This window comes from Crotalus tigris, unplaced genomic scaffold, assembly GCF_016545835.1.
Source record: "Crotalus tigris isolate CLP2741 ecotype Arizona unplaced genomic scaffold, ASM1654583v1 scf7180000018786.1720131, whole genome shotgun sequence".
Taxonomy (NCBI): Eukaryota; Metazoa; Chordata; class Lepidosauria; order Squamata; family Viperidae; genus Crotalus; species Crotalus tigris.
In genome coordinates, this window is record NW_024097201.1 from 332,224 (window position 1) to 356,506 (window position 24,283).

The following is a 24,283-nucleotide window of genomic DNA, read 5'->3' on the forward strand; positions in this document are numbered from 1 at the left end:
GGGGCAGCTGTAGCGATCATATTCGGATTTTGCAAATTCACGGGAAAGGCAGGGCGGGCGGAGAGGTGGCGGTGGCAATAAATAAGGCGTTACACTTTCAACCAGACGCCTCGCCGGCTTCTTTTCCGAGCGTGGCTTCTCTTCACCGCCTTGAAGCCCTGTAATATCTCCGCGTGAGATAAAAGGCGAGTGGGAGGTCTCTCTTCTGGGCTCGTCCAGCTGGATAGCCGGGAGGGGGGCTGACGTCACCGGCCCCCGAACCGTTTCCCCCCCCCCGCCTCCCGGCTTGGCGCGCTCCAGCCTGGGCGTGCGCGTGCCTCGCGCGGTGCTCCCTTCAGTCGCTGGTCCCGGCGGCGGGGTTGCGAGAGGGAGCGGGAGCTCTGGCTCGCCGGGTGGTTCTCCAGCTCCCTTTCCCCGCGCGCCTCGCGCTCCCTTCTCTCTCTCTCCCCCCCCCCCTCCTTTCCCCTTTGCCTCAGCAGCCAACTCTGCAACCAGCTGCCCCGAGTTCTACTCGCGGCTGCATAAATCCTGTGATCCGCACAGCGTTAAGAGGATTTAAGAATCCCTCTCTCGCACAAACCAGAGAGAGGCAGGTTTCCCAAGCCTGAGAGAGAGAGAGAGAGAGAGAGAGGGAAAAAGAGAAAGAGAGAAGCATCTTTCCGACTTTTCTCCCTCAGCGAGCACGCACGCACGCCACCGCCGTTTCTTCCCGGCAAAAGTCTTCCTCCTCTGGGTTTTGGGCGCCTTGCCGTTTCTGCCTCCATCTCCAAGTTCATCTCTTTGGGCTGATGAGGCACTTGGGGGCTTCGTAGCGGGGAGTGGGGGGTGGGAAAGGAAGCACAAAAATTGAGGAGGCGAGCAGCAGATCCAGTTTTCCGTTTATAGCACAAAGAATAGACTATATTAAGAGGGACAACCCGGGAGGAGGGAGAAGAGGGAGGAGGGAGTGAAAGGAGGAGGACGACGGCGAGGAGGAGAGAGAAGCAGGGAGAAGCGCCCGGGAACAGGAGCAGCAACAAGAACAGAACGGAGAAGAGCCAAGAAGAAAAGGAGGAGGAGGAGGAAGAAGAAGAGAAAAAAGCAGGGAACCCCGGCTGCCAGGGGAGTTGAGCCGGCTCCTTGATCTTTGGATGCCGCCGGCTCTTCTGCCGACCTTCCTCAGAGACAGCCCGCCACTTCTGCGCGTTGGGCCGTCGGGGGAGCAAAGGGACCTCCGCGAAGAGCCCCCGCCGGCAGAAGTCCGGGGCGGGCTCGGCTTGCAGACCTCGCTCGCGTTTGGATTAAATTGGCCGCCCGAAAGACGCGCCACAGCGGCGTGGGGAGGAAGAGCCAGAAGAAGTAGCTGTGGCAGCGGCAGCGGCAGCAGCAGCAATAGTTACAGTAGTAATATCAAGACGAGGAGGAGGAGGAGGAAGAAGAAGAAGAAGAAGGAGCAAGGCGAAAGCGGAGCGCCCGTGGTCGTAACGGGCGGGAAAGCGGGCTTGGGCGGCGGCGGCGGTGCTGCTGCTCGGGGGGACTGAAGGGAGCCAGAATGAGCAGGTAATCCTTGTGCTGCTGCTCCCGCTGACCCATTTCACCGAGCCCCTTTCCCGAGCACGTAGATCTGTATTTGGGACTGACTGTTTCCCCCCCCCCTCGCCCCCCGGCCACCCTTTTCCTCCCCGGCGACCCACCATAGCCCCGGGCTCTAAGCTCCAGTAAGGAGAACTAACCATAAGATTTGGCGATGGGGAGGAGGGTTGATTCCCATATCTTGACGGGTAGCAAAAGAAAATATAAGTCTGCCCTGGGTACTGGATGCGTAAGGGATGGGCCAAAGGCGAGGGCACACGAAATGCCCGAAGGACCGCTAATGGTCGAGTTAGCATGTGCCCCAAGTGATGGTTATCACGCTGGGAAGAAAAGACACCTGGAGGCAAAAGTAGCTGCCCTACAGACTGCTTGAGATTGTGGACGTGTTTTCCTCTGGGAGGGGGGGGGGAAATCAGTGTTTTAAAACGGAGAAATATTTGTCATTATAACTATCATTATTATTTGTAACACTAACGCAACGATTCCTCTGGGATTTACAAGAGGACTCCTTTGTGGCAAACTTAACTGATCGGGGTTCTCTTAAGAGGTGACACTCATTCCTTTTCAGCCTGCTTGGATTTGCAAGTTGCCCTTTCTGCTAATGCCCCCCCCCCCATAAGTTACAAGTTGTGTAACCTTTCCCCCTGCTCTGCTGAGTGTAGGGCTACTAATTATTAATTTTTTCAGGTGCTTTTCAAAATAATTTTCTTACCTCACAGGAAGCACATTTATCATCACCTTAGTCTGTACACACAACATTTGAATGTATGTTTTAGATTTGGTTTGAGAGGAGTGCTCACTGTGCATCATCCAGGTTTTATGTTCAGTTTCAGTGTGTGGCAGTGCAATATTTCAGTTGAGTTGAGTTTTTTCTTTAGAGTTTGTGATTTTATTTATTTTTTGAGAGACAAAATGCTGAAAGGTATTTCATAACAGGAGGGTATTTCTGTCAATTGTTTACATCCTGTCTGAGTGGACACAATTATGTTTTTTAAAGGAACTCTTCTTCATTTTTAACCATATAGTTATGCTACAAAAATTAAAATGAACAGAAAATGCTACTTTTGGATGTATGGTTTGAAGTCATGGCTGTAAAAAAAAAAAACCAACACAAAAATTTGGAAACTTAACTAAAATCAAGCAAAGATCTTTAAAAAAAAAAATCAATGACAGGTAACTGCTTTTAAGTGAAGATGCTGCTGGTTTATCAGTTTCCTTAAATGAAGTGTTGTGAGATGGACTGCTTTATTGATGGTGTCTAAATGTTTAATTAATAGCCTTTTTAATGGCATCAGTTTACCTGTCAAATTTTATCCTACTGGATTGATGTAAATATACATTATGAAAAGTGTGATTGAAGAACTTGAGTTTTACAAAGGGAAGTAAGATAATAATGATCTGAAGGCAGCATATTTATACATACTGTACTTTCAATATGGAATGTTATATGTTTTTATACATTCTTTTCAATTACTGAGATTTCAGAGGAGATTCTTATTTTTAAGTTGACATTAAAATATTTATAGCAGTAGATTCGTGTGATTTTTTCAAGAATGGTGCTTGATAAGGGACACACATCTTTGAGATTCCAGATATCAAGAAACAGTGCTTTTAGAATTAGTATAATACATTTTTATTCAGTTACTAATAGTCCACAAGTTAACATGCCTGTGATAAGATTTAGGTATTAGATTCAGACAATTCCATGGCATTATTTAATTTTTGTGTAAGGTTTGAAAATAGCCCAGTTTTTATATTTACAATACAAGCTATATTCCTATTTTTAAGGGATACCATTTTTTTAAAAAATAGAATGGTGTTTACATACTGGAACTAACATGTTAAAAAGTAGGGATCACCCCTTGGTCTGCTGCTATGAGTGCTAAACCACTAGGGGCCTGTATAAACTGCATTTAAACAGCAAATACCATTTTACAGAATTTGCTCATGATTTTGCTGTAAAGCCATATTTGTAGTTATGCTCAGTTCCATGAAATTTAGCTTTATTTGTTTATTTTGAAAGTATTTTGAATTGTATTTTTTATTTGTTGGAAATACATTTATTTAGTTTTCTATAGGAAAAGTATGTGAAGCTTGGGAATTGTCCTTGCTCCTTTCATAGTTTGGGAATTATGCTCTTTGAAAGATGATCACCTTGAGAAAATAGAGGTCTCTGTGTGTGTGTGTGTGTGTGTGTGTGTATATAATTCGTAACATGATGTTTAACATAACCAGACAGATGTTTAAAAAGTGTTAGTGTAGAAAAATGAGCTGAAAAATGTAAGTTTAGAAATGGCTCTATTTTTCTAAGATCAGAATAAGCTTAAAGCAAAGCTGAAGAGAATTTCCTAAAAAAAGAGACATATGTAAATTTATTGTTGATTTACATTTTCCTTATAGATATAGATATTTGAAAGTTTGTCTTACAGATTGTGGCATATTGATGTTCAGTAGATTTTTTAAAATATTTTCACAGATTTTAGAATGGACGGCTATGGCATTTCTTAAACAATAAAGTCAAGTATTGCTTTGCTGATTTTTAGTTTTTCAAATTGATAATATCCCATTTGAACTGGAGAACATCTGAATCATTTGCATATTGAATTTCCTTCAAATTGAGCATGATTTATCAAAGTAACACAGGATTTTGATCTATGGATCAATCAAAAGACTAGGGTGACACAAAAAAGAATTCTTGTGTATGATGCATGCATAGATTATTTTCAGAACAGTCCTTTAAATTATTAAGAAGAAGCAGATGATCAGCTGTCTTGGGAACTTGGTATTGCATCCTGTGGTAATGCTAAATACAGGAAAATGGTAAAACAATGGTACTATTTGATAGCAATATTTCTAAAATATATATTCTTTATAATAGTAAATATACTAACATCAACTTTGTATGAATGTGTCTTTGCAAACACAAAAACTAAATAATACTTTCATTTAGAATTCTGTGAAGATTAATTTTGTATATCTATTTGTGACAGATGCCCCTTATTAGACTTTGTGTAATGACAATTTAGCAACATTAGTAATCTTTAGAATGGCAGATTAGGTTAGATTTTGAATGCCAGTATATTCCACTATGCAAAAATTATGCAAAATTGGATTTGTGCTTACAATATGTAACTTGCCTTATAATCAAATATTCAGTCATATTTCCATATGGTTAGCCTTTTAATTTTTTTGGAATAAATATACAAATCTTCTAATGGATGTGTAGTAACAACTAAAATCCCAAAAGAAATCCAGTGTGTAAACCCTCCATCATAAATTATGATACGCTAAGTGGAAGCAATGAATGATTTTTCTCAGTGATCTTCTATGGTTTTCTATATGTCATATGTATAGAGGAAATTTAATGGTAGAGAAGATTGCTTGAGAGACCTTTGCCCATAAAATCTTTTCTAACATGTTTCATTTTTGTTTCTTTATGTTGTAGTTCATTAACAGGACTCTGTATCTTCCACAGCACAGATATAGTGGAATAAACATTTAACCGAACCATAATATTTTTCCTATTATTTATTTATTATTGTAATATCATTCAGTTATGACTGAACAGTGGCATGTTGTCAATTTCATTTATCCTGACAGCTAAATACATAGCAGTGAAATTTATTATTACTGATTTATCCTTTTTTCTGTTAATCATTTGATATTTATAAAAAGAAATCATACATGTAAATTGATCTGTGGTATATCCAAAATTAGAAGAACCACCGATTGGCCATCTGGTCAAAATGCTGCCCTGAGACAGAATATTTTTTACTTAATGTGTCCCGGGCAGATGTTTGTTCTGTCTCTACTTAGAATCTTTATTCAAGTAAAAAGATTTTACAACTTCTCCAGTTAGTTTTTACAAATTTTTATATATAAATGTTTCATATTGTATTTGAAGAAAGTACATATCAAGTCTTGTCTGTCTGATTTTAAAAGTCTAATATTTTAAGAATAAAACAAACAAAAATGAATTAAAAATGGATGCAAATTTAAATATTTAACATGACTTAGCCCAATGTTAGATTAATTCATGTATTTTACAAAAACGCTTCTATAAGTTTGCATGCATTTTCTTATACATGCAAGATATAATAATGCTTCAGCTGTATGTTACTCATATTATCAATTCATTGAAATAGTGAGACGTGGTCTGATCTTTGCAATAACATAAAATGGTTTGATGAAGACATTATTGCATTTAATTTTTGTTGTTCTTTTCCTTACTAAATAAATGAGTGTTTTTATTTGGGTACCGTCAAGTTCTGCAGTTTTAGAAAGAGCAAATGATAATGGCAGAGTTTGAAAGTGCATATTTTTATACAGCAGCCAACAGTAGTTAAATTTAGTTGATGTGTACTTTTCCTAGAAATAATGTATTATATGAAATTGAGCAGTAAAATGTACTAATATCCAGTTTGTATTATTTAAAGTTTTGGGAAGCATTTTTCAAAATTGAGTAAGATATATATGTTGTGTGTGTGTGTGTGTGTGTGTGTGTGTAGATGTGTGTGTGCGTGTGTGTACATGCATATGTACTTGAAAAAGGCCAAAGCTACTTCCTTCTCAAATTAATATGATTGAATGTTATGATAATGATATTTCACAGATAAGCAAGGAATTAGTTTCCAAAGTTACGAGAATTTTTTTTTCATTTATTGTTTACTATCTGGCTTGCTGTTTAAAATTAGTAATTAATTGTTGATGTACTATTATTCATTAATGTTTGATCATATTGGTTACAGAAATGCTCCATAACATAAGATTACAAAATTTAAAGAAACTGGCCACAGACCAGTAAAATCAATAACACTTAAGCATTTGATAGGATGCTTTGTAACCTGTTCTTCTAATACTTACTTTGAAATATATCACCGTTGCAGCGTGAGTTCATTTTTTTTAACTTAGATGTAAAATAATTTTAATCTTAATGTATTCAGATAACGAACACTAATAAATACAATCAGGACTAAGCTTAGAAACTAAAATAAGGATTTGTGTTCCTTTTTTATTGCTCAGAACTTAGAAAGCTGCTTAACTGTTGTCCAGTGCAGCTGTCCTTCCCCGGAATGATTAGGTTTCAGAAGCAATGATGGATGTTGAATGCCTGTAGCCAGTTGTGGGGTTTGCTCTGAGGTCAGTAGTACTTGATAGAAGATAGGAATTTATAGCCTTCCCTTTCAATGCCAACTCAACCTGTAGTGTTTCTTAAAGGGGGGAAAACCATAGACATTAGGCTAAGGCTGTCTGGTTCAGAAAGCCTTTCAGATTATTTGCAGAGAGAGAATGCGCTGTACACTGAGTATTCTCTAAAATGGTTGATTCTTACTTCCAGATAGAGATACCAGTAATTCACAGAGATTATGTGATTATTGTACAATTTGGGCAATGTGTTTGCTTTTGATTTTCTTAAAATACTTTGAAACAGTAGTTTTCAAGTAGAATGGAACTGAAATCAGCTTTAGAGAAGGGAAAAGTCTTTGAGGACCTGTTGACCAAATGGTATGACAGGCAGACTTGGGCTGAAAGTGTGGTGTAAGGATATTTTAGAATATCTATATATTTCAGTTTGTTTTGCTGAACAGTTATTATAAATACTGAATATAATTATATGTACAAAGATTGGGGGGGAGGTAGGTCAGCTTTAAAATCAGAATTAGCTGAATTTAAATAGCATGAATGATGATGCAAATATTTTTTTAAAAAAGCCTCATAAGCAGTTTCTTATAAAACAGTAGTTTTGAAGTTGGGAAGCACCTGCAGCTGTGTGTCATGGCATGTATCTGTATGGCATAGATGGATGTATGACAAACAAAACTGAATATTAAGTCTGCTTGTTGTTGTTGTTGTTGTTAATTGCGAAGTCGTGTCCGACCCATCGCGACCCCATGGACAACGTTCCTCCAGGTCTTCCTGTCCTCTACCATCTTCCGGAGTCCATTTAAATTCACACCTACTGCTTCAGTGACTCCATCCAGCCATCTCATTCTCTGTCATCCCCTTCTTCTATTGCCCTCAGTCTTTCCCAGCATTAGGCACTTCTCCAGTGAATCCTTCCTTCTCATTAGGTGGCCAAAGTACTTGAGTTTTGACTTCAGGATCTGGCCTTCTAAAGAGCAGTCGGGGTTGATCTCTTCTAGGACTGATCGGTTTGAACGCCTTGCAGTCCAAGGGACTCTGCTACCGTACTACAAAATTCAAATTTATTTTACACAACTGAGAACAGCATATTTGGAACTGTAGGAATCCTCATGCTAGAATGTAGGATTGCTCTATTACTATCTTCTAAAGTAGCACATCAAAAAGCATTTTTACTGGACTTACCAAAAACTTTGCAAATGTGTTTTAATGTGGAAAACCGTTATCCAACAAATATATGGGTGTTCTATAAATGTGTCCTCCTGCAATTTATCTCTTAATGACTTCATTAAGAGATAAATTGCAGGAGGACACATTTATAGAACACCCATATATTTGTATGGGTAAAACAAATATATAAGCTATGCAACTAAGTAAAACAAATATATAAACTATGCAACTAAGTAAAACAAATATATAAACTATGCAACCATTCATATTTTTCACCGTTCCATTACAGTTATTAGCCAGAGTCCCCAGTATCTAGATGAACGAATACGTGCTTTAGGTCAGCTGTCCCCCAACCTTTATGGCTTGGTGGCCTGGCAGGGGGGAGAGGGGAACTGGCCTGTGCAAGCGGTGGGCTGGTGCATGTGTGTGTGTGAATACGTGCCAACCTGCTATTCATGCAGCCCACTTCCAAAGCAGTAGTGAGCCACAGCCTGGGTTTGGGGACCTCTGCTTTAATTAGGGTTATACAACAGTAAAAGAGAAAATATTGCATCATTATACTATATTACTATTTGTTAAAAGACAGATATCATTGCCAAACCATTTACTACTGATACTAAGCATTTAATTTTTGGTTCCTAAGGATATAACTGCATTTTTCCTATTAAATGTCATTGTTACAAATTTTTCTAACCTAATCCAGAGATTTTGAAATTAGGTGTTATGAATCTTGGCCAATTTTGTGTTCCTTGCAGATTTGATAAGCACTGTTTCCATCTTCTCATACATACAATTAATCAATGTGTTAATATGTATAGGTCCCAGGACTAAACTGACAGTGTTGAGCACTCTCATTAATTGCCATGCCATATTCAGTCCACATTTATGTAGCTTGCTATTTAGGCTTTTATAGCATACTTTGTGAAATGCAATTCTTCAAGATATATTTTGTCAGATAGCTTTCCTATAGTTTATTTAAGGAATTACCAAATGGAAGAGCAAATTAAAATGTTAGTGTATCAAGACATCTTCCCAACAACTCTGTACTAAAGTCTGATAATTACCACATGTTTTAAAAGTACTTATGGCTTAGAAATTATGGGCTTTATGATTTGCTTCATGTCTACGGAGATTCTCAATCATCCAGGTCATGGTTGCCCCACCATCTAGTCCAGTGTTTCTCAACCTTGACAATTTTAAGGCATGTGGACTTCAACTCCCAGAATTCCACAGCCAGCAATGCTGGCTGTGGAATTCTGGGAGTTGAAGTCCACATGCCTTAAAATTGTCAAGGTTGAGAAACACTGATCTAGTCAAGCTGAAGAAGCTTTTTGGATGAGAAGCTAAACGTCTTTAAAGAAAAACAAAGTCCAGTTGCGTCTTGAAAAAGCACCTTTGGCATTTGCTTCAGTACCTTCCTAGTTATTAATGGTAGCTTGACCGTGTTTTCCTTTTATCTTTTTTGGAAGATAGGAACAATCTTTTCCACCTCCCAGCTATTTGGTATTTCACCCATACTCTATGATTTCTCAAAGATAAGATATACATTAGTAACTTTTTTTACTCTTAAAAATTTATTCAGAGTAAAGAGGTACTGCTGCTAACTGAAATAAAAATTCAGTTGAGCACTTTTTCTTACTATAGACTCTATTACTTTATGTAAAAAACCTTAATGATCAGAATTCCTAAGAATTCCAGATCATTCATTTTTCTTCCAGATCACATTGATTCAGCTGTTATAGGAATCATTCATCAGTTTTCTGGAAAATTGGAATGTATGGGAATCATTGGACCCCTGCTGGAATAGTCAGATTAGTATGTTCTGAGATTTTCCAGAATGTTTCAAAACTTCTTTAATTTAAATGTATTGTTTTATCATAAAAAATAAAATACAAAACAGTAAAATAAACAACAGTAAAACAAAACAAAACAAAAAACATACATATAACAATAACAAAAAAGAAAAAATAGTGTACAAAAAAGGAAAAAGTGGTCTATTAAATTTAACATTTAACATGTAGGATCCACCCTGGCGGGTGCTGAAAAAAAAGGAGCAATAAATTATCCTCCCCTTTTACACACACACACACACACACACACACACACACACACACACATCAACAGGTTGAGCTACACATTACACTAATATTCTAAAACAACCTGACAGCCTCCAAGTAGTTGCAAGGTCAGAATTGAAATTTAATGTTCTAATTTTTTTCTCCTTTATTTCAAATATATTTCAAGAAGTACTTTTGGTCCTCTTGTCTTACCAACTTTACCTTATTCTGAGATTTAGATTTTATGAAAATATCTCTCTAATTGCAGGTTATCTCTGTGAACTCATTTTTGGTGACCTTTCTTTCTGCATATGTCTAATTTGCATTCTTCTGCTAGGCTCTACTTTTTTCTTCCTTCAAATTCTTTGTTCCTGTCCTTTACTTTCTCCTTTTTACGATCTTCACCACAATCTCTCTTTTTCCATTAGCTTATCATATCATGAAATTAGCTTAATATGACATTGACTTTCTGCGTACAAAAGCATAGTGCAAGGGTGTATCATCAAATCAGAATATAAATATCCTTTTTCATCATAGAGTACCAAGTGAATTCTTACTCCTCTTTCATTTTTAATTTTTTCTAAGAATTATTTGTCGTGTTTCTACTAACCTGCAGCATGCTCTATGGACTATGTGTCAGAAAGTGTAAAAGCCAACTCCTAATAATAAGTCTTGTGATAAAACTTGGGAGACATGTATTTTTCAACTACTGCCCTCCCATAAAGGATAATATTTTGAGGTGCAGTATTACATCAGAGACTTATGAATGGTTCTAAAAATATCTTAGTCTAAGTTGACTCAAAGATTTCTGACTGAAAAGAGACATACATAACATTCAGGCTTCCAGAGGAGTTCCTCTATGATAGGAATGTGTGTATCAAAAGTGCAATATGTTATGGAGCATCTAGCCATATCATAATCTCTTGTAAATTTAGAGATGTTATCCTATGGGGCCTCATCTGATTAGTGATTTGCAAGGATTGAAGTTGACAAGCCAGGTATTAGCGGTTCCCAGGGTAGAGATGTCTGCTATGTAAACAGCACAACTGTATGACTTCAAAGCAACTAAAGCCTGCACTATGTATAATGATGGAAGGAAGAAGCTCAAGTTTAAATCTTTACGAATATATAAATGTCCTGATTTCTTGGGGCAACAATAGGTAACTTCTGTCCATGGGTTAATTCTTATCTGCAAAGAGATAAGTCATACAACTGTATGACTTCAAAGCAACTAAAGCCTGCACTATGTATAATGATGGAAGGCAAAAGCTCAAGTTTAAATCTTTATGAATATATAAATGTCCTGATTTCTTGGGGCAACAATAGGTAACTTCTGTCCATGGGTTAATTCTTATCTGCAAAGAGATTCTGATCTAGCTGAGCTGTGCTTGTGAGCTTTCTTCCAACTCAAGCTGCAAGGTTGAGCTAAGCTGCAAAGTGTCGGAAAGTTGTAATTTACGGCTGAGTTCTGGTTGGAGAAGTGGACACCAACACAGTTCCAGGCCTAACTGGCCCCTAAAAAAATCCCTTTCATTTTGGTAATCATTTTGGTAATCGCATTCATATTTTTTATGGAAGGGACCTCTGCTTCTTCCAACTCCAGTTATCCTATACTCTTTGCTGCTCTATGCATTTAATCAAAGCTGATTTGAAATTGTTCATATGTAGTGTATTTTATAGGCATAGTTGACTTTGTAATATCAGTGATGCTATTTAAAAAAGAACACTGACATGTAATTCAGAAGACAGTAATTTGTGTGGGACAATTGCAAACTGTCTTGCTATTTTAATAACTCATAATGCTCTTAGTATAGCATCACCCTGGTGTATTATGGGTAATTACATGGTTTTATGGGTAATTAAAATATATTCTAATTCAATTTTCTGTAGAGCTCCAAAGTAATGCTTTGTTTAAGATTTTGATGAATTGGAATAGTAACCTGGGATTGCACAGTCAGGGTAGTTACACTGAAATGCTGGGGCTCTGACATATGGCCAAAGATGCCTAGCATGGATTCTAACCCCAAACCTATGTTCGCTATACTGCAAGAGCATAGCATTTTCTACTTTTCTTAATTGGAGTTAACCACAATGATAAATGGATGGAAAGTAATGAATAAACCCAGTTTTTATTGTTAGTAAGGTCTAAATCTACTTTTTGGTTCTCTGAGATTCTTAGCCCCTTTTGAAATCTGCTTTGTGGTCCATGCATAGTGTCTAAAATTGTGGTCCATGCATAGTGCCTAAAATTGCTAAAATTCTGTGTGTGTGTGTTTGTAATGCCATGTTTGTAACATGCATAATTTGAATATATAAAAAGTGTGCACTGCCCAGTTACTTTTGATGAGATGTGTGGGTGGCTATTTAAATTTGACAGACAGACAGACAGATAAATGTACCATCTTTTTGCCCTATAATACATTAAGTAGAAGACATGTTGTAATATCAGTTATAATCACAACAATGTACATAGAATATGTACATAAAATATCTTCCATGCCATCAGGTTTATCCAAATGTGTTCTTTTTTAAATAGCATCACTGATATTACAAAGTCAACTATGCCTATAAAATACACTACATATGAACAATTTCAAATCAGCTTTGATTAAATGCATAGAGCAGCAAAGAGTATAGGATAACTGGAGTTGGAAGAAGCAGAGGTCCCTTCCATAAAAAATATGAATGCATTGAAACAAATCCATTAACCCTATAGGGCTTTAACATATTTATTTTGAATATTTAGATAATGTCCTTTTTTTTTTAATAAGAAGCGTTTATCTTCATTTCAGAGATTTCAGAATAAGTCTTATTCTGAAAGCAAAACTCAAATGGACCAGCATATAAAACATCTGTCATAAAGTAGCGTTTTTCTCTTGTCACGGCAATCATTCTGTCATTAAATGACAACTGTCATTAAATGATAACAAACTGTTTTTTCTTGTGGAGATAAAGTAATTTTGCCTTTGTTGTATTTAATTCTTAATAAATTTCCAGGTGAGATCTGTGATATTCTCCAGCATGAGGATGGAGAATCCATGAGTGGGTTGTCTTATTCTTCCTGCTCAAATAGACTAAGTCTGGAAAAGTTGCCACGCCTCCTGCTAGGCTAGAGCACTCCAGTTTTCGACTTAGTCTCTTGCTCAGCAGGACGCACCTTTTGGCTCCTTTAGCAGACTAGCAGGTCGTATATTCCCCTCGTGGATCTTTCCATTCCCCATATTGGATTATTTTTTATTATTTTATTTATTTATTATTATATTTTTTTTAATTAAATAATAAAGGAAGTTTCTTTTTCTTTTAATCTTGAAAACATACTTTGGAGATAAAACTATTCACTAATGAATTATGCTTGCTAATTGTTTCAGTATATTTATAGATGCTTTTCTTGCAAAAATGCGATGGGGGAAGCAGAGAACAATTATTGAAGTCGCATAATTGTAATAGTTGTAAAAGAATCTACAAAAATGTTGTAAAACAAAGAGCTAATTTCAAAACCCAATTGTAATTTTACCATGATGTTTTTATATTATTTTATTTCCATCCTGGAAATAATTTCTACTTTAATTGCAGTCCTCTATGTATTCAAATTTGAAATTTAAAAAAATTGAAGTGATTGAAACGTGTCACCATGTATAAAAATATAGAATTATAAAATAAATATTTACTGATTGCTACAAAAACCTGTAAAAATTTGGATGTAGAACTAGTCTTACATTGAAAATCATATACGGGCAAGAAGAAAACAATAGTATTTAGAGAAAGGAAATTCTTGGTTAAATTAATAGAAATATTAATTTTGGGTCAACTTTATATAGAATGACAGCTGGAAAAACATGTTGATATATTATTTGTAGCAAATGTTTATGATATGTGTAGAAGATTTGTTTAACCATCTGCATCTATGCATCTGGGAAATTTGATTGGCTCATAATTCCAGATTTTGTAAGAGTGTGCAAATCATATCAATTTCAATAGTACAAGATGAATCATTACCTTTTTACAACATTTAATTATCAAAGTTATTTAATATCTATATCTCTTTCTATACACCGAGGTAGATAGAACAATGTACAGCTTTTTATTATAATGCAATAGGTGAAGTTAAGCTTGGTGTTCAGGTGACCCTCAATTTACAATAATTTGTTTAGTGACTGCTCAAAGTTAAAACAGCACTGAAAGAAGTGAGTTACAACTGGTCCTCACACTTATGACAGTCATAGCATCCCCACATTCAGCTGATCAAAATTTGGATGCTTGACAAATTTGGTATATATTTATGATGGTTGCAGTATCCTGGGGTCATGTGATTTCAATTTACTACCTTCCAGCCAATTTCCCACGAGCAAAGTCAATGGGGGAAGCCGGGTTTGTTTAATGATTGTATGATTCGCTTAACAACAGTATGCTTGACAATCATGGCAGAAAAGGTCTTAAAATAAGACACAACTCACTTAACAATGACTTGCTTAGCAACAGAAATTTTAGTTCCAATTATCATCCTAAGTTGAGGACTATATGTAAAATATGTAAGACTAACTTTATAATACAATCTCAGTTGCAGCCATACTGAAGCTAATCATCATGCAGTGTCTGAGCACTGTACAATAAATACACAATCGTATTGTAGATATTCCAAAATAACATTTTTGTAGTACTCTTTTGACGTTTCTTACATAAAATTTAAATATCAGCATTTAAAGTTGAATAAATAATTTCTTAGTTGAATGAAAAAACAGAATATTGAAGCTGAATACATTTATTTTTGGATAAGAGTATAACGTATCAATGTTGTTACAGAGAAGGACATTATCTGTAAACTAAGGTAGAGATAAGAGAATTAAAAACAAAAAGTCATTTTTATCAATCATAGACTCAGTATCAATTGAAGCAGATCTTTATATTATGGAATACAAATAATGTTGAAGTTTGTATTCTTCTGATTTTTTAAAAAAGTTTATAATTTTATAACGTTTTTGTTTGTTTGAAGAGTAATGGTTTAGGTACTGAGGATAGAAACGATGTGTAAAAAATAGCATTTCTTTGGGGGAAAAGTTTCATATCAATTCTAGCTCATTTTAAAATGTGATGCTGACATAAAATGCACGTATACATAATTGAAAGCACTTTTAAAGAATTTTATAGAAATTCAGTTATCATAAATTGTCCTTTTTCGCTTGAAACAAAGTTTTATTATATGCAATACATATTTTAAAAACTCTTATCTTTTATGCAAAACATAGTTGAAATTAATCTTTTTAAAAATATTAACCTTCAACAAAACCTTCCATGTCTAGCAAATTAACAAAAAAAACACATATGCCATAAAATCTAGACACATTCTAGACCAGACTGTATGCCACCTGTTCAATTTGTATAGGGTAGTGTTTTGAATTGTTTGATCTTCTGGAACAGTGGTTCTCAACCTATGGGTCGCGACCCCATTTGGGGTCGATCGACCATTTCACGGGGGTCGCCAAGCAAGGCTGTCCGCCATTTTTTCCCCTTTTCCGGCGGTTGCCTTACCTCCCTTGGGCTGGGCCAGCTGGTGGCCCAGCCGGTAGTCGGCCTGCACCATCTCTGCTGCTTGCCAGCTATGCCATGGCCGGCGCAGAGGGCGGCATCACGCATGCGTAGTGCTCACGGGCAGGGAAAATCCTCCACTTACGACCGGTTGGGTAGTCCTCAACTTACGACCGGTTTAGTTCTTGACTTACGACCGGTTTAGTCCTCGACTTATGACCGGTTGGGGGTCGCGGCATTAAAAAGGTTGAGAATCACTGTTCTAGAATGTGTGCTCTAACAGGTTACTTGTCTAGTACAATTGAATGTTGCATAAGGGTAAACAGTAATTTAAGGAAAATTTCCATTGAAAACAATCTTACTGAGGATATTCAGATGATCTTTCTGGGAATCCTATTTCTAAATACAGTTAACATTATTTGTAATTGAGTACCACAGTATATTTTTTGTTGGATTAACTTTCTATGTGCAGTGATCTGAAAAAATTGTGGTATTATCATTTGACAGTATATATTTATAGGATAAATAAGATAAGAAATTAAATATGGTATTAATAATGAAAATCTTATAAATAAGCTACCTTGTTTTTAAAAAACTTCATGCTCAGAATTGTTCCACTGATTTTCAGGCAGTGTTGAGACTTGCTTCTTTTACAATACATATATATTATAATATATATCTAAAGCACTAGTAAGATTTAAAAAAACAAGTTGAATGGAATAGCTGCACATCCCACATTGCCTATTTCCATTTTTTTATTAAATTATTTTTTTCCACACCTGTCACTGCTATGAACTCATTTCTTTTGATTCATTTGATGAATATGAAACATGAAATGATTAGAAACCTAAAACTGCTTTTTACTGAAATCAGGTGAGTTCTCCATGCATAACAAACAGCCAAAAATTAAAAAAAAAAATCTAGAAATAAGGTGCTTCATTTACATTGCTTTAAAATCATCAGTCTGTTTTTCTTCTCCATCCATTGGGAAAGAATCATTTAATTCTAGGATATGTAAAACATTTTGAATTTAAAATATTTGAAACCTTCCAATCTTTTCGTTTAAAAAACATTTTATTGTTTTTTTAATTCTTAAGAAAAGGTACTCAGGACACACCGTGGTGTTTGGGTAATCAAACATTCAAAAGTGAAAACATATAAACAACTCAACTCAATACATTCACTGTCCCCTCTCTATTTCCCTCAAATAGCATAATACGTTTAAAATATTCCATTTATAATTTAAATTTCTATTACTGCTAAACCTGCTAAAATTGTCAGTTTACAATTACCATAATCAAATTTAACTTTAAATCAACAAGTTATCAATTCAGGTATCCCTTCCAGATATATTCTAATTCTTAATCTCTCACATCCCTCATTTTATCACCAATCTCATTTATTTCTTCTTCCACTACACAATAGATAATTAAAATAAAATATTAATCTACCTTATACATATATAATCCCACAATCAATCAATCTCTTTAAGATAACAAAATAATGTTAAACCTTAAATCATTTCAATTCATTAAACAAAATTCAAATTTCATCCAATTGTTACCATACAGAAAGGTCATCTAACTAATTTAAAACACTCATTTAATTATTGAAATCATCCAAATCTAAAAAGCCAACATTTTTTTCAATTCCAATGCATAATAATTTTCATCAAAATAAACCTATTATTCCAAAAGGTACATTCTTAATCTATTTAAAATATCTATTCTAATAATCACCCTTCTATATATTTTTCTTACTTCTAATTCTAAATCTTAATCCTTAAAACAGTCCATAAATCCAACATTGCCTTTTAATCCATTACACAATTTTAAATTTCTCTTTTCAGTCTGATTCTGGCTTTTTTTCTGTGCCAGTCAGGTTTCCATAACCAACCTTCCCTTTCAGCCAGTAGATCTATTTTTGTTGCTTGCAAAAGGATAGGAGTTTGAAAGGATAGGAGTCCCATCATCTGCATTAGGCATCTATTTCTCTCATCCTTAAAACATTGTTGCTTTGTAGTTTCAAATCTCAGTCTTTGCTTCTTCTGCTCCTCAAAGTTACAGATGGAAAGTTTATAAGATAGAATAAGTTCTTCTTTTATCTCTGTTGATTCCTCTTCTAGTATGTTTTGATTTATAGAATAGTCAGATGTAGTCTGGACATCAGTTTGAATGTTTGAAGTGAGATTTCTAGATCTTAATTCTGTAGTAAACTCTTTCATTGTAGCACATATTTCTGCAGTAGCCTCATAAATCTTTTCCAATATAAGTTTACAGTTTAATTGTAACTGAGGTTTCTCCATTTTGATAGTAATTAAAAAGAGTCTCTTTTTTCTTTTTTGTGGAGGCTATATTTAATAAAAGTTAGGCAGTATCCACCCCCACAATTCCCACAGCTACACAGCTTATCTTTTCTCTTCAAAAATAATTTGAAGTTCAGGTCTATTCCATCTTCAAAGAGTAATCAGAAGTTACTGTATTAAATTTTCACCACTAGATGTCCTCAGTGGGTTAAAAAAATTTTTCCAGACATCATTTCCTTTTTTTCCTGTCTTTTAAAGTATAATGTAAAAAAAGAAATAATCTTCCAGCATAAGATGATAGTATAGTTCTTAGAAAGAGAAAAAAAAATTCTGTACCCCCAAAAATATGGAAATAAAATATAGTCTTTAAAATTTAAATAACGCCTTTCTTCCCAAACATGTAGAATCTGCTTTTTCAAGCCAGGGAAATATTTCCAACAAGACTCTTATGGGCACAAAAAACAAGATAGAGTAGAGAGAGTAGCAAGGAAAAGTCTCACCCAGATTCACCACGGGGGTTCTTACAGCTTAGATGTTCTTTGACTTGCGGTTTGAAGGGGCAGAGTGATTGGCCATTTTACTGGTCGATCTTCTTCTCCATCGGCCCTCAGAGATAGCTCGGACAGTTGGAGGAGCCACCGCTCCTCCACAGCTGAGCAAAGCCCCCTTGACAGAAGTCACACTCTCCAGGGTGACTTTCGACCCGCATAAGGGTCTACCGGCGGAGAGAAGGCTAGCCGACAAGGACACAAGTCTCCTCGTACGACTAAGGACGCTGCAAACCGGAACCGGAAGTTTCGAAACCTTCCAATCTTAAACAACAGTGTTTTGAACAATTTGGTTGTTTCAAGAAACTTCTATTTAAATTTTCTGTCTATTCCAAGTATTGTAATTGGTCTGCCTTGTTGCTTATTTAACATTTTTCATTTTTTCCCAGCCCAGCCAGTACAATAGCAGGGACCAGTCACATACCTCTGTTGCTATTGGTTTAGACTGGTTGGGATAATGTGGGATTGGAGTTTGACAGGGAAACAGCAGATAAACATAGAACCAAATAGGAAGATTTCTGTAGCTGGATGGCTGCCAATGTCACTGGTAAATTACTCCATTTTTAAAACATCTGTGCTATGAATAAATTAAACTGCTTGCTTTATGTTACAGACACGTAACACAAAGAAATATCTGTATTATGACACTAAAATTATGTAAATATAATATACTGTGAACTTATATAAATGCAAAGAACCTTTAATGAAGTATTGGTTTGTTAAGCTTTTGTACTGTTTGTGCAGTGTGCTCTATTGTCTCATGATGTGCTGCTATTGAGTTTCTGATCACATCACAAAATAGAAGAATTTTGATATGGATTACTTTTTGAGTTTTATATTTGTACTCTAGGTTGCACATATGCCTTTTCAAATAGTGGTATATAATTTTCTTGATCTTGGTAAGCTGGGGTGGTAATGCATAATGAAAAGTTGAGAAAACTTTTTGTTGTTTTAACTTATCAGAATGTTAATTTTGTTGTTAATTGCGAAGTCGTGACCCATCGTGACTCCATGGACAATTTTCCTCCAGGCCTTTCTGTCCTCTACCATCTTCTGGAGTCTATTTAATAAAACCTTATAAAAATGGAAGAAAATGCAATCTTACCTGCCTAATTTATCTATCTTCAGTCTAGTGCTATTCATTTTTAGTCCAGGAGATTGGACTAATTGGAAGGATATAACAGTGATTAGGTCTGCTTTATTGTAGTTTGTTGTTTGAGCACCCCAGTGGGTTTATTTAAAGAAATTGAATATATAAAGAGCCAACGCTTTTCTGATATTAGATTTTAATACCAACAAAATTATTTTTAAATGATAAGTATAGAGCTTTTTTCTATTGTTTCTTACAGTTAATTATTTTGATATTTTAAAAGCTGTATTTAAAAATCCCATTAGCAAATTGTCCTCATTTTGAATAGTCAGTTTTTCTCCATATTGATTGATTGATTGATTATTAGACATCAATTCAGTGCGGGGGCGTGGTGGGGCCGGGGGCGTTTTTTGGGCACTCGGTCTCTAAAAGTTTTGCCATCAGTGAACTAGATGCCTACTTTTCCTGGAAACAAATTGCAACTGCAGAGGACTTCTGGACAATTCCAAAAAAATGTTTAGCTATTTAAAGACAGATGATACGATACTGACCTACTCTAAAGTACTTTTCTATACAGCTATTCTTCCGTTCTTCTGTAGTTTATACTATATTTACCTGGAAGGAAGACTTTAAGGTTATTCCTTATCCAAAAAAGGATCCAGACCCCTTTAGCCTTCCATAAGATCAAAATGATGTGGCTTTTCCCCTCAGGGCCATTATTATAGTGGGGCTTGATATGTGTGTTTGGTATTAATCAGTTCTTGGAAGGTGCCTTGATTATTATATTATGAATATTTTAAATTGTACTTTTTATAAGTAATTTAAAAATGCATTATTCTCTACTGTTTGTCAGTTACTCAGTGTTACTTGTTTTAGATGGGTGGCAGTATAAAAAAGTAAATAAATGGAAAGTAAACAAACAAAAATAAAAACAGAAACAAAAATCCAGTATGGTTTCTATCTATCTTGGAATAAAACAGTAGGGAAACTCTTACTTCAGGCTTTCAAGATGGCTAAATTGACGTAGGGTTTAATTAGGAGTAGATTCTGGTCTATACCTGAAGGGATGACACATAGTAAGGTAATTCTTATTTCAAGTTTGAATGTCTTTCTTAAACCTTTCCCCATTGAGGAGATAGGAAAAGATAGTTAGGAAGATAACAGGATGCTTGGCAGACATATTACAAGTACCTTATCAATCAACAAGTATAATGTATTACAAACCCATTGTGTTTGATGAGACCTTATGAGACCTTGGGAGATTTCCTGAAACCTATTTATCTATGAGAGTTCAGCAGTCTCTCATTTGAATGTGCAGTTTTTTTCCCAAATTGATTATTTTGAAAGGTTGAAATATTATGATAATACTTCGTTTTGAGTTCTGGTGTCAGACTTTATTGATCAGTACTTTCCCACAACATTTGGCCAGTTATATTTAATCCAAAAGGGAATTGCTAGCAAATGATGACATAGATCACATTAGAGGAAGAGAATGTGAAGGTGCTTCTAATTTAGTGTGTTTACTTACTGGGTCTATGGTGGTGCTGTTGATACAAATATGGTGGCAAAGTAAGCATCTGGATTTGTTGCTAGGTTTGATTCCTAGGTTAGCATCATTGACCTATTGTTTTTTGTTACTTGCAAAAATCTGTTTAGGTTGGATTATTGTCTGCATGCAAGCATCTGTTCACAAGCCAGTTCTAAGAAAGTATAATGTCATTGTCCAGTATGGGCTATAGTTTGTATGTGCTATACTATAAACTATAGTATATGGTAAACTACATGGTAAATGGCAACTAGTGGTATTCTATAGATCTGTTTCAGTGATCAGCCTTTTAATAGGTCCTCCCTGAAAATTGATTTGATTCTAGATAATAAACTAAGATAAATAATTCTAGATTTATTCAGTGTAAAAGCTGGGGGCTGTATGTATGCATGATGATCTGTAGTTTTCCTGAACAGTGTAGCTTTTATATATTGTATAGTTTTATCACAACAGATAGGATGATAGGATGAGGTTGAGGTTGAGGTTCATAGTAAGGTTGAAGATTGAGACTATAATGAAATTTGATAAGAGACTTATTTCCAGAATCTGGATGATGAAAATGTCATCAATGAATCTCAAGTAAAAAAGAGGTTTCAAAGTTGAGAAGTGTTGTATTATGTCAGCCACGAAGACAATGGCATATTGTACACCAGGTGTATGTCCATAGTTGTGCCACTGATTTGCAGATATACTGTATGTTATTGCCAACAGTAAATTAGTGACAGATGAGTATGAGTTATTGCTGTACTCACATATATGAGATTTCAGGCTGTTTCAGAAGATTCCTCAAAAATACAAAGATTTTTTATCATATTGTTGTCAATTGATAAGGTAATAATAATCTATCTTAACGTACTTAAAAACTATGTCTGCATAAATCACCTTCTCCCCCCCAGACTCATTATAATTTAACTCCTGCTCCAGATTAACCATTCCATGTATTTGAAAAGGTGACTATAGTTTATGCACTAATAAAACTGATTAATCTGAAAAGGTGCTACATATCAACCTGGCTATATTCTTACTGTGGCAGCCTTGTAACTATGCTACTGGTTTTTCTAAGAGCAGAACCCTGCATTTCTCAATATTGAGTTGCATTTGAATTAAGTAACAGGTTACTTAATTGCTGGGTTATATCCATCTGTCTTATCAGATACGACTAAAACAGCATGCTACAAGTTCCATGTGATGAGACCCAGGAGAACAGCCTTTTCTGCTGTGGTACCTGCCTTCTGGCACACCTCCCCCCCCTCGTCGAATTTTGAAGGTGTTTAAGAAGTCCCTGAAAATGTGACTTTACTATTACCTGTGGAGGGGGGATGCTGCAAGATGGTTGTACTGTACTGTCTATGAGTTGTAGACTGCTACTTTCCCATGCTTTTATGGTTTTAATTAACTATTTTAATGTCATGCAAATTTGTGCTGTTTTAATTTGTGTTCAGAGTCACATAAGTGAGATGAGTGGCTATGTAAATTGAAATAAGTAAGTAAGTAAGTAAGTAAGTAAGTAAAGTTGAAAAAAGCCTGCTGTTCAACAAAATCCTCTTGAACTTGAACTTCATCTTCTAAGGTGTTAGCAGATCACTGTTACCCCAACTTTGTGTTGTTTGCAAACTTGAAGAGCATTCTTTCTATCCCTCCCTTTACGTTGATATAGAACCAGCTGCAAATCTGCTTGATAATGAAATCACATCCCACATTTTTCCATTTTATCAAGGAGGCTGCTATGATCCAGTTGATCAAAAGCCTTACAGAAGCCTATGTAAGGCTGCATTTATTTGTTTGTTTATTTTTTATATGTGAGGTTCTGTGTCCCATGAGTGAGGTTGGTATATTTTTTCTTTTGTGTTTATATGGAGAGTAGGGGAGGATTTAGGATCTATGGATAATTATCTGTAGAGAGGGTGCGGTAATTAGTTTCTCTTTTGCTCTGCCCTCCTAATGTATTTTTGGAAAAACAGGGAGGCAGTCATACATTCCTACATGCGTTTCCAGTTACCACATCTCAGTTTAAAGACATACCCAATAACTAATAATATATATAAATAATTACTTTGGTCTATAAATGTGCAGCATTATGTCTAAGTTGGATAGGAATAGCTTGGGAAGTGTTTCAGATGCATTTTGATCATTTCATTGTATCCTTTTACACTTGTGTATTTTAAAGATGTGTGAGAAAGTAAATAATAATTCAAATTATTTATATTCATACTTGACATGCTTTGGAGAGTTTTTGAAAATTTGAGTATTCCTTGTTGCCTCTTAAAGTAATGCTTGAAATAGAAGCCTGATTGAAATTTGAGCTATGAAGCATTGACCCTTACCCCATGATACTTTGCACCAAAAATATACACACATTTCCTGGCATTTAAAACTTTTTTGGGAAAGGCTTTCCCAGGAGTAAATTACATTGTCCATGAGATCTGGGCTCATAAAAATCTGACAAATTCAAGCTGCTCTTTATATCTGGATTATTTTCAGTTGCATACTTTAGCAATTCTAGTCCAATGGTTTCCATCATGTCATATGCTAAGTAATCATACTTATTTATATAGTTCTAAAACAAATATATCGTATATAAATCTACCAGATATTTATAGTAGAGCAAGTAACAAACTTCATTTTCCTCACAAACTGTATTTTTATACTGTAAGTCAAGAAAGACTTCAAGTGAATTGATTGATCAGCCCATTCAAGAACAGACTGCTTCTCCATTTGGTTGTTAACAATTCTTATACAAGGTAGCCCTTGCCTTATCGCCATTCATTTAGAGACCATTCAAAGTTACAACTGCCTGGAAATCAATCACAGACTTATGACTGATCCTCACACTGTTGCAAACCCACCTTGCATTTTGCAATCAAAATTCGGATGCTTGGCAACCGACAAATATTTACGGCATCATGATCACCATTTGTGACCTTTCTAATGGCTTCCGATAAGCAAATCTGACTTCTCCATTGATTTTGCTTAATGACCACATGATTCACTTAATAACTGCAGTGATTTGCTTAACAACTGTGGCAAAAAGAGTAAACATTTAACAACCATCTTGGTTAGCAATAGAAATTCTGGTCCCATTGCGGTTGTGAGTGAAGGTCCTAAAGACCTTTCCTTAAGCTAGAGCAGTGGTTCTCAACCTTTTTAATGCCGCAACCCCCAACTGGTCGTAAGTTGAGGACTACCCAACCGGTCGTAAGTCGAGGACATTCCCTGCCCAGGAGTGCCGCTCATGCGTGGTGTCGCCCCCTGCGCTGGCCAAGGCGTAGCTGGCAAGTGGCAGAGACGGCGCAGGCTGACCACCGGCTGGGCCACCAGCTGGCCCAGCCC

General features: G+C 35.9%; 1 protein-coding gene across 50 annotated transcripts in view; it reads left to right on the forward strand.

The window, feature by feature from the left end:
* PTPRD (protein tyrosine phosphatase receptor type D) overlaps nucleotides 1–24,283 on the forward strand; it is a 478,865-nt gene that overhangs the window by 84,067 nt on the left and 370,515 nt on the right. For 23 of the 50 annotated variants that reach the window (XM_039356095.1, XM_039356100.1, XM_039356107.1 and 20 more), the window contains exon 1: nucleotides 839–1,539. The exons of 2 other annotated variants lie outside the window; for them this stretch is intronic. The gene's annotated coding sequence lies outside the window, so the exon portion shown is untranslated. Of the gene's footprint in view, nucleotides 1–837; nucleotides 1,540–24,283 lie in introns of those variants that run through there. 25 more of the 50 variants (XM_039356116.1, XM_039356118.1, XM_039356121.1 and 22 more) reach the window with 4 other exon arrangements.